The sequence below is a fragment of the Glossina fuscipes genome, unplaced genomic scaffold (assembly GCF_014805625.2).
Source record: "Glossina fuscipes isolate IAEA_lab_2018 unplaced genomic scaffold, Yale_Gfus_2 0, whole genome shotgun sequence".
Classification (NCBI taxonomy): Eukaryota; Metazoa; Arthropoda; class Insecta; order Diptera; family Glossinidae; genus Glossina; species Glossina fuscipes.
In genome coordinates, this window is record NW_023998414.1 from 16,366,322 (window position 1) to 16,380,409 (window position 14,088).

At 34.6% G+C, this 14,088-nt stretch overlaps 1 protein-coding gene across 2 annotated transcripts in view; it reads right to left on the reverse strand.

Moving 5' to 3' along the window:
* LOC119639979 (inositol-trisphosphate 3-kinase A-like) overlaps positions 1-14,088 on the reverse strand; it is a 44,568-nt gene that overhangs the window by 15,544 nt on the left and 14,936 nt on the right. Inside the window, exon 1 of one of the 2 annotated variants that reach the window (XM_038037740.1) lies at positions 12,227-12,784. The exons of the other annotated variant lie outside the window; for it this stretch is intronic. The gene's annotated coding sequence lies outside the window, so the exon portion shown is untranslated. Of the gene's footprint in view, positions 1-12,226; positions 12,785-14,088 lie in introns of those variants that run through there. 2 annotated transcript variants of the gene reach the window in all.

The window sequence follows — 14,088 nt, forward strand, 5'->3', positions numbered from 1 at the left end:
TTATATCTGTATATCTCCATCTCTTCTAGATCCGCACGTCTTCACATTTCCATCTCTATATGTTATCTCTATAGCTTTATATCTTTATATCTATGTACCTCTATATAAATCTTAACACTTCTATATCTCTGTATAGCTGTATCGTCCTATCACTACATCTCTCTCTACATCAAGAGAGCAAGATATTGAAAGTTGAAGCGATTAAAGACTTAATGAGTTGAGCGATTAATAGGTTACGATGTTAAGGGCTATATATATATATATATATATATATATATGTATGTATACATGATATATATATTTATGATTTTTCATAAAACTCATTTGGCAAGAAATTGTTGCAATTGTTGCATGCAACATCGCGAACGAAATAAATAAGTAAAACATTGATTAAAGGAATAAATGATTGGAAATCGATCGGCGAATTATTGAAAGCAAGCTAAGCATGCATACACCTTGCTTAAGAGTTGCTTGCTCGTGTTTCCTTCACTTTGTAGGCCTCGCGGTGATTTTGTGAATAGATCTAGATATCTCTATAGTTGCCGACTACGAATATATGTATTACATACGAATATATGTACTTTCAAATCCTTATCTGTATGTGATCTTGATGAGCCTCTAAATATCTAAAAGTTTTATTGAAACTCTAGTAATAATAATTGCGCAATATTTACATACGTACATATATACATTTCATATACATATCTTCTTGAAAATATATCGAAAGTGACTTTAGAAAAAATTTTTACGTCTGTTTCTACCTCTGAAATAATTAAAAAATCCTTCATATTATTTTACAAATGTTTTCTAATTTACTTAAGCGAGAAAAAGTCCATTCGCTTATATTTAAAATTCATGAAATACTTTGTAATATGCACACACTTACAAAAAAGAAACAAAAACAATTTTTGTGCCTCGTACTCGCCACTGGATCAAGCTGGCAAACATGAAAAAATTGAAAAAAGCGCAAACATGTTCAATAAAACTTAAAAACACTACACAATAAATACAACAATTAGTTGGTAGAGATTTTTTTCGGTTCAAGTCGAATTCTTAGCTACGTAATACAAATTACGCTTTAAAACTTTTCCTTCAATATCTTATTCGAACCGTTCATTCTCGTAAAAACAATTCCTGGTTAATAATATTCACCATGACAAGATCTCTCTCTCTCTCCCTTTCTCTCTCTCCCTTTCTCTCTCTCCCTTTCTCTCTCTCTCTTTCTCTCTCCATCTATTTGAATATTTGTAATGGAAATCGGAAAATTTTCAATTTTACCTATCAAAACTGTATGTTCTTCCGTCAAATGGAAACGACGTGTCTGTCTCGTTCAGTTTTGCCCACTCAAACGAAACAAAATGCATTATTCTTTTTCTGTTTGCAAAGTTAAAGTAAAAAATGTAAACATTTTAATTACCAACAATGAAGTTAAGTCACAAGTTGTTGCAAGGAATGTTTCAAAAATTGAGGCAAAATTAAGAATTTCAAAAACTTAATCTGAAACTGTTTTAACGGTTTCATTATGTTAATGAATTAAACATTAAATTGTTTCTGGGTTATAATACCAATTAAATGCTTTATAATGCAGACCTGTTGCCAAAACTATTTATAAATATTTATTAGGTATATTTTCTTTCATTATCTGTCAACGAAAAACTCTTGCAAACTATATTGTTAACGTGAACGCAGCGGCCAGATACGAACACTTTTAGCGCTCGTACGCCACATTGAAAGCATATCTAAATTGGAAAAGTGTCTTTGATGAGATGTAAAAAAGCAATTAATCGTTAACGCAAAGGGAATTCGTTGCTGAGCCACCGCGTTACGATTCTTTAGGCCGATTAATAAGTAGCAGCCGTTATCATCGCTTGATTGCCGCCACTACCAAAGAAGCAAAACATTTCAAAATGAAAGGAGGAAGAAGAAACAAACAAGTAAGAAATTTATATTCGGTGGGTTCGAATCTCGCATACCCACCACTATACTTTGCGCACTCGACTCGCCAAGCTCTTTTATTTGATACCCATATCGCTGGTATTATTAAGAAAAAATTAATCGCGCTGTCTAAAAAATCCACTTCAAAATTAACCCATTTTTAGGCAGATAGGACATCTTCATTTGAGGAGCGTGCGTTTTGTCTTGTTTACCTCACGATAATAAATAAACATTAAACATCAAAAATGTGAAAAAAAATTAAATTTAATTACTCGTAACCACGTGTGGACATGACCGATTGAGACAAGAGATGAAACGCTTAACAACAATTCGCTGAATATTTCGTAGAAAAAGGGATTAACATCGTAAGAGAGATGTCACAATGAAGATAAGTACTAGGTATAAAGGGTATGTGAGCAGAATAGTTGCGGAATAATAAAAAACATCTCTGTCGAGTCAGTCGAGTCAAGTCGAGAGTTGAATCGCAATATTCGAACGGACACGACCACAATAAGCGTTGTCAGTATCAGTTCTAAACTTGTAAATAACTTGTAAATAAATCTCCCAAGGCTTGTACGTAAAACATATGCCATCCAAAAAATCACATTTCATTTACACGCACTTCACCTTCATAGGAGTTGAATAAGAACTTTAAAATCACAATAGGACATTTAGGATAAGTAACAGTGTTATACTTCTTTATAAATAAACATATTTTTTATATAACTCACTTTTTTTATATTACCCACTTATGTATTTATGCAGTTATATACGTATATATGTTCATACTTAGGTAGTCTTATAAACGTACGTACGTACGTACGTACCATCCATTTATATAATTATCTTGTTATATACTTTATGTATATTATATTATTATAGTATTAGATGTATATTTATGTACCTATATACTCATACGTCTATACAATTACGTACCTATATACGTATACTTACAAATTTCCATACGTACATACTTGGATAAATAACACTCTTTGCATATGACTAATAAGGCAATTGCAAAATCACAGCAACGAAATCCCAGGGAGCCGTTGTTGACAAAACTTGTAGGTGAAAAGTTCATAATTTACTCGATAAAATGCTTATGAGAAATCTGCAGATATATGCATCCATTTGCTTCCGTGCAGCAAATGCCCCAGATATGTCACATGTACAAGCTCCAACAAGCCAATGGATGTTGATCTGCCTTTAAAGAAGCCATCCTGCCATCATGATAACCCTGACTTTATTATCGGCGATAATCTCGCTGACAACAAAGCTTCCAACAACCGAAGTAGCACATTAAGTTTTGTAATGCTCCTCTAATTCTTGACGTTATCCCTAGAATCACTCTCATACGAAGGGAATAACAAGACTAGTTTTCCATGCTACGGGACATAATCAACTGCAAGATTGACAATTGTCAAAAACCTGCATCAAGGGAGTTAGCAAGCACATCTGCACAATTCCTGAGAATACGAGATGGAATAGCATCAGAATCTGGCAGACAACTGAACTTGAGAGGAGACGATGCAGAAACGATTTCCAATTCAGAAAGTGTAATAGATCCAAAAATATCGAATAAGGATAAACGTCGGACTACGCATATAGAATAAGAATTTTGAAAGAATTTTGCAAAGAGCTTGGCTATCGCAAAATCCTATGACGCTTATGAATCCACAATCTTCCGCTTCGAGTCGACAAAGTTATAAAAGATTGTTGGATCAGGCAGGTTTTTATATTTCATACTATTTGTGCAATTAACATAACATTTCTTTTTTAGAGAGCTGAAGTCACGCCTAACGGCTAAATATTTGACCACGTGAACAGATAAATAGACAAAAGAAATGTACTTCCTGCAAAGCATTCACGTTTAAATGAGCAGAGATTCCGTTTGAGTTCTTTGCAATCTGATTGACAGCGGGAGGAGCGTCATAAAAAAAAATGGGATCTACGATCTTTCCTTTCCTCTTGACGTAATAAGAATAGAACGAGCACGCCTTCGATTTGTTAAGCGAGAAATGTGAAACTCGATAAACATTTTCATACTTTTTACAGAAAAAATAATTATAACTTGAGTCAAAAATCAGAAAATTGCTTACTTCTCACATCGCAAAAAAAAAAAGAAAAAAAAAAAAAACAAAGATTAAATAGATTTTTTCGCGTTTCTTATTTTGCCAAACATGATTGATAGATTCATTATGTATTGTGTGTGATTTGTGGCCATAACGGGCAAAAGTGATTTACACATGTTGCCTCAAAGAGCCATGATGCCAAACATGGAGAAATGCTAATATAACCGGTGGTGCTGACTGAGGTGTTTATCTCACTCACGGCATAAGCGTACATATGGATAAGTGAGTGCCTTTGTTAACCACTGGGCTTAACCGGACAATTTTTTGTCCTTCAATGAACAAGCCTTTCAAGTCAATTTTATATATATATATATATATCTTATATAATAACAATATGAAATTTTTTTGGAAAAGAAAAGAAAATGGAACGTAAGAGCACATCGTAAACATACCAGACCAGTCTTACTCAACTAAGACAATGATTCATTCACTTACTTAATCGGACTTATTCCTCACTCAATTGGACTTAAATGATTTACCCTCCGAATGTTATCGGCATAGATGTGACGATAACTAATCTTGCGTCTAAGTGAGTTTAAAATGAATGCAAATGCTAGTTGTAATGCACAAGTTTGCTCAGGTCTCTTGCATAGATTTACAGCTTTTTCACCATGATGTTCTGTCGCGATTTATAGACACTCTTTGGAGTACGCATTGGGAAAGCTACATATTTACATTTATATGGAACGAAGACCCTTCCTTCGAAAATAAGCGGGTTTTCATAGCTCATTACACATTATAATTGATAAAATCCTATATGTATATGGCCAGTGGTAAGCGTCCTTAGTTGATATGGGCGTAGTGGGCACTCGTCAAAGAGCTTTAAATAGGGCAAACTCTTTTGATAGAGATCGCTCCTGGAACATTTTCTAAATCAACTTAAATCTAGCTGTCTACGTCTGTTGAACTATCAGTTATCAGTTCAAAATATTTCGATGTTTCAATATGTTTCGAATTAGATTCGACTATTTTGATCACAAATTGCCGCTATTTGAAAAAATCCGTGTACGATAGAAACAAAAAAAAAAAAAAAGAAAGAAAAGCGTCATTTTTAATATTTTTTGACAAAGGCCGTTGCAAATTAGTGCCGTATTATTACTAAATCGGATATGGAAAATATGAATGGTGTTCGACCATTTTTCGAAATTCCCATCCGGGCCTTTATATTCCGAGGAAATCTAACATGTAGTATTTTATGATGAGAATGGATTCGCAGAATAATGGCTTGACACATAAATTAACTCTCTTCTATTGGAAAAATATGGACCAACTTGGCCTAAGGGACCTCATAAAGAGTAAACATTTACAGTACAGCGACATCTGGCTTTTATCTGAAGAAAAAATGGCCAACTGGTGTAGACTGTCAGGACGGTCAGCTTAGTTGCTTCTGCTTCTCGACTGTTCTCAAAGTTGATAGTTCGAGAAATCCTAATAAAGGAAAATGGTGACCGAACATACTATTAAACTTCTCTATGAATGCTAGGTACACAGCATAAGATGTTTGAATGGCGCACGACCGATCGTAGATGAAACCAGAAAATAATAGCCGATGTTTATCTACAGTTAAGTTTACCACGCATTGCTTCCAAAGATTTTTCGCCGCCATTTGCTTTAGCACTCGGTTTATCGATATTTTGTCTAAACCCGAGTAAATTTTAGGTATCGTCAGAGTCGCAAAAATATTGGCAAGAAAGTGAATTTTGTCGCAAATGTACCGTAAGCGATGAAGAATATGTGGTTAATAAGCTGGTGTTATCTACTCAAATACCTGCGCGCAATTTAGAAAAGAACTAAAACAATCTCAACCAATCCAAGGAAGGATACGAATGGCTTACTAACACCTCCGCAATTCACAGTAAAATCAAATGCAGTGAATTTGTGTTAGAATAAATGGGGAATAAATTAGAGATAAGTCGGAATTAAAATGTTGTAGTTTTATTTTCGTTGTAACGGACGTATGAATAAACCAGGCAGGACCATTTTTACGCCGACCATGGGATCCAAAGTAATAGATTAAAATTTGAAAATGTTGTCGGTATTTTTCGAGGTTGTTTTGGTTTTTCTGTGAAAAGAATATGCTAAGACGTACGTCTCTTACGCTTAGGAAAATTTGTCGTCTTGAACTGACTTTATATCCACCATATTTTCCTGAAGCTGTTTGTCGTCTTCGGCTCCAATTCGTAACAGCTAAGCTGATCGGAACGTGGTTCCATCCACCTATTTAAGTTGCGTCAACGAATTATTGCGAAGCGCTGCTGTGCTATTCATTTAAACATTATTGTTCACAAGCAAAACGACAAAACGAGGGGAACTCCAATTTCAAACATATTTATCACAAATTTGATGCGCTTTTCTGGGTGAATACGCGCTATTTGACAAACAATTTACTCCAAAATGCTTAAAGAGCTGTTTTCATAAAATGTTGTTTAATTATAAAAACAACGAAAAAAAAAAAAAAAAAAAAAAAAAAAAGTGTTGAAACTTTAATTTGTTTTTGCAGACAACAAATTTAGCTACTGGCTCTCTGTAAGTGTCGTTACGTTTTAACGGAGCTTATAATGCTTGAATCGATATATCTTTTGCTACATAAAATTTTATTGACTTTATTTGGCAAAAGTTATTTTGCTGTCACCTTAAATTTATGGCAAACACAGGCAAACAACCTTAGCAAAAAAGAAACAAACAAAAAAAAGCAGAAGGAAAAAAAGTTGAAAATCAAAAATTAAAATCTAAGAAATTTGTGTTTTAGAGATATTTAACAATGTTGAACACATTACACATATGTTGGTATGATGTCCGTGTAATTGGAAGCGATTACATGCCGATAGTTAGGCTATAGGTATGAGATGAGGAAAATAATGAAATGCAGGAATGACGGTCGTCATGTAAGCGGAAAAAGCCCCTGAGCCCTTGAGCCCTTGAGCCCTTCAGCCCTTCAGCTCTTTTCATCCATCGATCCTCTTACTATCGACGAATTCTTTTCAAACGTTTTCATGCACGAGTCATTTTCGAATTATTATTATTATTATTATTATTATTATTATTGTTATTATTGTTATTGCTGTTGCTGTAGATACTCGTCAAACATGTCACAGAATATATATTTCTAGTTTATTATATTCATTTAGTTGAATTTCTAGTCATTTAAACAAATTGTTGTCTTTTTTTTTGCTTCTTTCTTCTGTTATTCAAGAATTTATTTATAGCATTTTAAGCATTTTATAGCAAAATTGATAAATGAGAAATTGATAATTATACAAAAATATTTTAAGCAGAGTTTATCAGCGCTTTAAAGAATTTCGTTCTAGTTAGTCTTAAGTAAAAAAGTAAAGATGTTTGCTTGTACGTGCACCGATATTAGATAAATATTCGTATCATCGCTATCTGGATATTGCATCACAAACAATCGCTCGCTAGCATTATGAAGAAAGAAACTCTCGGGGAGTGCGTCTCCTCAAACCGCATTTCGTTTCTCAAACACTAAAACACACGTCATCGTTTTTTATTATACCCACAAACATCCCACTACAGCCCAAACGATTGTATACTAGATTTCTCATTGCATTTATTTCGCTTTTCTCTTTTCTCTTTTCGCTTTCTCCTATCAAGCATCGGTTGTCCTTACAAAGTCTTCGCATGTATGCTCTTAACCAGTGCATGAGGTATATTAACGATTCCATCGTTCATAAGGTCTTGGAACGAATTCATCTTGCAAGTCTGTCCGTCCACATGACAATATATATTACTTTCTTAACTTATATATGAAGATGACTTTAACTCGCTTCTTCTTTGCTAATGTTTTCGTTCATGTGTCGGTACACTCCATAAGTCAGCCCGTCCAGCTGCCAATAAGCTTTCTTAATCTAGATATCACACTTTTTTTTAAATCGATTCTTCTATCATAGTCTTCTCCTCCATGTTTTCGCACCCTGTGTAAGTCTGTCTGTCCATACATTCTTGACTCATATAAAATTTGTAAAGCGATTTTGCTTTATAAATTTTTCCCGTCCCCCATTGCACTACGTAACTCTTCCTCCGTCCGTTTATCTGCCGGTGTACATTTTTAATCACACTGAGATCTAAGGCGACTGCTTGCCTTGTTTTCCGTTCTCCTCTCCGCATATCACAAAAATCTTCTATCCATCCATTGGCTATCACTATGCTTTCAAGAATTTCGGATTCGCTAGGCTTTTCAATTATCTGAGCATCATATAGTTGAATGATGCCTTCTTCTCAGCTTCTTAGTTGGTGCGATCACTTGTTATTTGCTCATATACATAGTATGTAGACAAATGTCCTATACCTGATTGCTAGTGCATCAACGATCATACGGTAGATTTTTTAAGGCCAAAGAAGCTAATCGCCTTACTTTCCCATTTCGATAACTCAGACGACTTCTGTAGGATGGCTATGCAATTATAAGCCTTTATATCCTTATAGCCTTATAATCGAAATAATCTCGCTAGAGGTGCGAAAATGTCAGGATTTTTTTTAGAATAATAACCTACCAACATACAATATAAACACCTTTAACAAAAAAAGAGAAAAAAAAAAAGTCTCTACTACCGACTGATGACTGTTAACCGAGAACATTAACTTATGTCGTTATCTATACGGGCTTTCCTTTTACAGCTTCTAATAAAGGAGGAAAAATAAATTTTACTAAGTTGCTTGCATTAATACAAGGAATAGATAGAATATTTAAAGTTGGTAATAGCTTTAGTCAATTTTCCCGTTTGGCTAGGTATCCTTTTCGATACAAGAGGATACCGAAAAGGATTCCTCAGATGCAAAAGAATATATATTGAAAGTTTGTCATTTCAATCCGGCTGCAAAACGCCCTGCCCACAATCTATTCAAAGCCCGGATTTAACATTTGAGCAAGAGCAACAAAATTTTAGGATTGTGATTTTTGATTGACTTAAGAACCCTAGCCTTATACGTACAAGTAAAATTTCATTTGAGCAATAGAGATTGGACTACAGATGGAATAGATGAATGAAAACATGATCGAAAATGTATTTAAAGTTAGTAAGCGACCTGACAGTATAAATTGAATAGCGTGTTCATTTCAGCACTTCTCCGGCGAATATTTAGTGTGTTTAGTGTGCATATACTCTGTCCTCTATACTTATAGCGGCTTCTTTGCTTAAGAAAGGAATTTCGATTTGTATACCTCTCCTTCAAATGACATAAAACGCGTATCCAAGATTCGATTTAAAGTGAGAATGGCTTCCCGTTATATATTCTTGGTTTTTATTTTTTACTTTTTAATGTCCGTCCGTCCATCCGTCCGTCCGTCCGTCCCCCCACCCTCAATTAGCGTCAATTATTTTATTGATTTAAATAAATATACAATTTTTTTTCCTTTTTTTTGGCGTATAATTCAAAAACGCTTTAAGAGTAAACATAGAAGGGTACCTTAATTGTTGTTGTTATTATTGTTCAAATAAAAAAAATTAATTTCTTGGCTCCTGAAGTCTAAAATCAAACGGACAAGGACTTTCTTTTCATTTCATTTAAAGGCAGAGAGCACAGTAGGAAGAAAATAACTGCAGCGTATTTGTTTTTCGCAAACTAGATTCAAAACCGTGTGAGGGATTCGTTTCAACAGATTTAAGGGTAGGCAGAACAGAGCTTGTTTTAATTTGAAGCTGGCTCTCTCTCTCTCTCTCTCTCTCTGCAAAATTTCTTCGAGAATTATTTTAAGACAAATTTAAGGCAAACCAAAGCCTTGGTGGTGTTCTGAGTGATCCTAGCGTGCAGGTCTTTTAGCTACAAAAGCCAAATTCTGTAGGTAAATATCATCAAGCTTTTGTCGGTAAATGATGATATATCGTAGCAAAGAGTAATTTTGAGAAATTTTGAGACCGATTCAAATTTATCGGCTAATTTTACCTTTAAGCTGATTTGCTCCGTACGGATACACGCATAAAAATTATAAAATTCTATCCCCAAAGCTCTATAATTATCATATTATCATAGACGGTTACGCCCCTTGATCTATTTCACAGTATCACTAGACGAAGTTAATAAATCTGATTGCAGGGTGCAGGCTCTTTTGCTTACACTACTGCATGTGCTCTTCTTTTCCACCCTTTATGTCCAATAAGTGCTTCTTGGGGGCATTGTACAATACATCGTTCAATTGGTTTAACTGGCTTTCCTGGATTAACCGATGACCTTTTTCGCTTTCGGTACCATCGTAGCGGGCTCACTTTTCATTGCCATTCGGAGTACACGGAAAAAAACTCTTTTTTTTCGTCTGGCAAGCAATGGAACCGCGACGTTAAGACTGTTCCAAATGGTATTTTCATTAACTGCTAAGCTATTCGAAAAATCTTTGAAAGTTTCCGCAGGATTTTCGTCCAATAAGTCTAGAGATTCGTTGTCTTCAAACTCTTTTGCTCCTCCAAGCCGTCCCCTCTCATTGAAATCAAAGTCACCCCTTTGAAGCCGTTGAAACCAAAACCGAGAACTGGGATATGATGGAGCAGCATCACCATAAGTTCTAAAAGTGTTTAATGGAATTCGGCAGCAGATTTCTTCAATCCCAACAACAAAAGTAATGAATGTCGAAAATGCAATTCCGAGCTTTCCATGATCAGCGGTTGCAGACACTGAGTAACTCAATCATAGTAAATAGAAATTTTGTGCACAGGAAGGTTTAAATCATCCAATGTAACCGTTGCGTACATTGATACTTCGCATTACTTTACCATTTTCACCAATAGATATCGATGATCACAATACGTGCATTTTTATATACACGTTTTAGTATATGTGAGCGAAACTTTCTTTGAGAGAATGACTTCCTCAAAATTTTCTCGCTTATTTCCTTGGGGTCCGATGGCCGGATCTAATTCATTTTCGAGAGGATTTATTCCTGAACTAAAGTCGATACGTAAAGTCAATCGATTAAGCGCGATAATCATAATGTAACAATATATCATGAATGGGTGGGAGAACGAATAAACTCCAAAAATTTCACTGTTCTTCCTCTCTCCCGACAACTATTCCAAAAACGTTGTGTAGTTTTCTCCCAACTTCCAACTTTCCACACTCGACTTATCACACACCACATCGCAATTATCTGAGATAAAGTGCCGTTTTCTGTATGGAGCACGGAGCACGGAGCACGGAGCAACAGAGCAGGTCCCGCATACAAACTCAATTTATTCGGCGCGATTGTTTGTACTTCCGCATATTTAGCACCCGAAGATAAAAGTGAAATCGTTGAACACAGCTCGAAGAATGCTGTTATTTGCCAGGCCTGTTGTTAAGGACTTAACATCCCTATATTTTCTTTCAGGCCGCCTGGGGTGCGGTCTAATATAATAAAGAACTATCCCAATTAGTTGGGCAATTTGACATAAGGCATTTTAATAATCCTTTGCGCCTGCCTAATAGTCGTTTAAAATGCATTGGCCATCCATGCTCCTTGTTTCTCTTGCATCCACAGCTGCGAGTAGTGCTACTACTGCCGCTACAAGTGCTACTATTACTGCAACTAGTGCTGCTACTTCTACCATCATTGCCATTTCTGTTCTTACTAGTGCTACTATTATTGTTACTTGAGGTACTATTATTGCTGCCAGTGCTGCTATTACTGCTACCATTGCTACTTCTACTATTATTACAATTACTGTTATTGCTACTAGTGCTGCTACTAGTGCTCCGAGTTAGTTCTTCATCTTCTATTATTCGAAATGCACTAAGTGCTACTATCGCTATTAGTATTTTCTGATTGTCTGCTTCTCATAGTATGCTTTAACATTGTTATTGCTAGAAATGTTACTGCAAACATTGCTGCTACTAGTTGAATATTTCTCTGTTATAGTGGACTAAAGGAAAAAAGAATAAGCTCTTTTATCAGAGCAAACTTTGACTTAAATTCACAGACTTTCCAAGAACGACATTGCTGCTTGAAGTCATCAACTCATGATTTATGAACAGAGTACACCCGTGTACGAACTTTCATTTCTTCATTATATATAAGACTTCATAAAACAAAAAATAAAATATGATACGGGAGTCAAAAAATCTTTCCCAAAACGATAAGGAAGTAAAAGTAAGCGAAGCAAAAATTGCATAAAATTTAAATTAAATGATTTTTATTTTAAAAACGATGGGAGAAGAAAGCAGTTAATGAACTTTACCAAATTATTTTAACTTCAACGGAAATCTTTGAACCGTTGCTTTTGCATTTATTTTTAATGGTCTCGTATTTATTATTATTGTGTTTTTAATTTATTAAACTTTCAAGGCACTTCATTCCACTCGTGTATTCAAAGAACTTTCACTTATTTTTTTTTTTTTTGTTTATTTGTTTTTTTTTTGTTTTTTGGTTTATTTATTTATTATTTTCTTCTTTCTTTGTTTTCCAACTAAAATTTCTTCTTTGAATGCGAAATTTAAGTTAAAAGGTTACATACGCATTTTAAGCACACATAGACATACATATAAAAACATACACATAATTCGAACTTTCGATCTACACGCATAACATTTGCTTTATAATAAAACGAAAAAAAAAGAATTAAGGCACAAAAGGAAAACAAATACACAGCGCCACCTAACGTATGACATACGGACGCGTTCGCTGTGTAATAGCAACTGAAGTCAAAAGCCCACAATTACTTAACTCGCCGCCGAACAGTTAAGCTCAGAAAGCAAGCAAGTACGACAATAATAATAACAACAACAACAGCAATAATAATAAAAAAATAAAAACAAAACAACGACAGCAAGAGCAGCAGCAGCAGCAGCAACAATAATAACAACAACAATGAAAACAATAACGAAAACAGCAAGCCTATTGGCACTTTAACGTGAGACCGAAGAAAACAAAACCGCAGAGTTAAAGCAGAGGCTTAACACAACCGCAATGTTTTCAGTTTTTGTGAAAATCAAAAATTAATAAAATTAAAAAAAAAAAAAAAAAAAAAATCAGGTAAACGAAAATTTTTTTAAAAAAATTTTTTTAAAAAAAAAAAAAAAAAAACCCCCCTTTTTAAAAAAAAAAAAAAAAAAAAAAAAAAAACATCAATTTGTTGCCCTCTCCTGGCATCGAAGGGTATCATGTAACGTTGTGTTGGGTGTAAGCTTTGGTAATTTGTTGTCATTATTGTTTATGTTGTTGTTGTCTTTTTTTTATTTTACTTTATTTTTGTTTTTTCTTTTTCTGCTTGCTATCAGTGCTATTTTATTAAATGCTATTTTTATACAAAAGGTTATATCTAATGAATATGCGGTTTATAAACAAATACAAAGACACATTCATACATGCAATAAACACACACAAACGTTTAACGTTCTACTCTCCAATAAAAACTTGGCAAAATTTTAATTCGAATGAATGACAGAGATAGATAGATAAACAAGTGGAAGTTCGAGATAGATAGATAGGTGAAAAATGAAAATCGAGAAATCATTTTAATTAAGGACATGATGGAATGCATTAAACCACTCTCTTGGGAAATGGAAATGCTTGGCGTTTAAAACGCAATTCAAATTTTCTTGATCTTTATCGCAACCCACTCCTACGTATTCAGATTAAATTGAAGCAATTTCACCCTCTTTTTCCACTACATTCGCTCAAGGATTGTTATAACCGCTTGAGATCGTAAATCATAATTTTTTATAGATACATTTCGGTCATGCATCCGTTAGACTCGCACTCTCTCTCTCTCTCTCCCTATCTCAACTTCTTTCCTCACTTCTTCTTAGAGTCATCGCCGTAAGCGGTGAGATCTGAGCTGAGATTTCCCAGAACTCTTACAAGACGGACGAGATGGACGGAAGTAGCAAAGGCTTAGATAAAGCAACAGATCAAAACTGTTGGATTATCTGGGCGCTTAAATTGATCAAACCAGTTAGTATGCCTCCCGATATAAGGTTTGGAATTGAGCGCATGATTTGTGAAAATATATCTTCATAATGTTGAATAGACACTAATGTTGGTTAGTGCGATATGATGATAATATGGTCGTGGTAAGTGTTTGTGTGTACAGATTGATGG